This window comes from Aplysia californica, unplaced genomic scaffold (assembly GCF_000002075.1).
Source record: "Aplysia californica isolate F4 #8 unplaced genomic scaffold, AplCal3.0 scaffold00248, whole genome shotgun sequence".
NCBI classification, from domain to species: domain Eukaryota; kingdom Metazoa; phylum Mollusca; class Gastropoda; order Aplysiida; family Aplysiidae; genus Aplysia; species Aplysia californica.
The window spans coordinates 162,116-163,666 of NW_004797518.1; positions in this window are offsets into that span (position 1 = coordinate 162,116).

Consider the following 1,551-nt stretch of genomic DNA (forward strand, 5'->3'; position numbering starts at 1 on the left):
ATCAATGTCATGCTCATACTGTGCCGGAACAACATAGGGAGAACTGCCGCTTTTTCTTTCCCCATCTTTACTATCGTCATTTTTCCTCTACTTCTTTTGTATGTTTGTCACACTCTTGTCAACTGCCATTTCCGGGGTGCCTTGGCAGTTCAAGCAGACTTTGTGCTATTGAGGCTAGAGAGGTGAGCAGAGCAAGCCTGATTCCCCGTTTGGACTTCTCTGTTGACATCCACCCCTTGGCGCTCATGACATTATGCAGTTGCGAGCGCTGTAAAACCTTACTACATATAAAACAAAATATCCCCCAACTGATTGTTTTTATGTCTGCCATTGTTTTCTTTGGCTTCACATCTCTATTTGCAAGAATTATTCAGCACTAATACCATCACCAGACCTCGCTAAGCACTTCTGCAGCTCAAACCCGGTGGGTTTTCACCACACCAGAGTTTCGTGTGTGAAGAAATGAGGGGTCAGCAAACAACCTTGGTCTTGCAAATGTATCAAACCGTTGCTCAATGCTGCTTACAATGAAGCAATTGTATCCACATTTAAGTAGTGCATTATTCAACAAAATACTTCATCAGTGGGTCAGAAGCTAGTGCTGGTATAGAGTCGCTTGAGGGAACAAGGAGGTTATAAGCTTACAGTGATCCTTGTAAGGGACTCTTCCACAAAAAGACCCATCTTGCTGCTCTCAAGGCACGCTTATTCCGCCCACTGAACATACTTTTCAGCAGCGTTTTGGGAGGCTTTCAAGTCATCACCTGGGATATTTGCATATTCGATAGTGACTCCTTCACGTTTCGCACAGTCAAGATATCCAGTTGCACAGTTTTTGGAAAGCGCTGTAGAGCTGGATAATAATTATTAATTGCATATTATATTAACCATTGTGTGGTGAGAATAGTCTAACACATTTGGAAACTGTCAATGTGTCCTTTCGCCTTAGCTTAAAAATGTCTGCTTTGGTTGTCAGCAACATGTATGGTGTTTAGGATGGTTATATAGCGTCTACGACAAGAGCCACGACTGGAGTGCTAAATGAATCAAAAATCTTCAAGGCATCATATGACCACCATTCATCTAGTTTCTTGGATAGCGTAATTGTTCCCAATCCTTTACCGTTTCATAGTTGTGCAGTTTATACTCTAGATGTTCATACGTTGCTAAAATTCCTGCAAGAATACTACAAGGTCATTCATCAATGAGAATAACGATGTTGAGGGACTAGGGTGTAGTTGCCTCTTCATAAGTACCCCTGTAGCCAAGACCTTTCATTACCAATGAGTTTGACGACATTCACAACGAGTTCTAAGCTTATACATGTACTCAACCACTGTGATCTCTTTCTGACCTCTTTATGACGCCTTTGTGCTAACGTGTGAGAAATGGTGGACTGTTATTGGTTAACTTGAGAAATTGACATGTTAGTGTGTGCAAGTTGAAAGTTGCACACTCACACGTTAGAGATCGCTTTGTGCTCTTAAAATCGAAAAGAGTAGGCTTCGGCCGCCACTCTTTCTGACCTCTTTATGACGCCTTTGTGCTAAC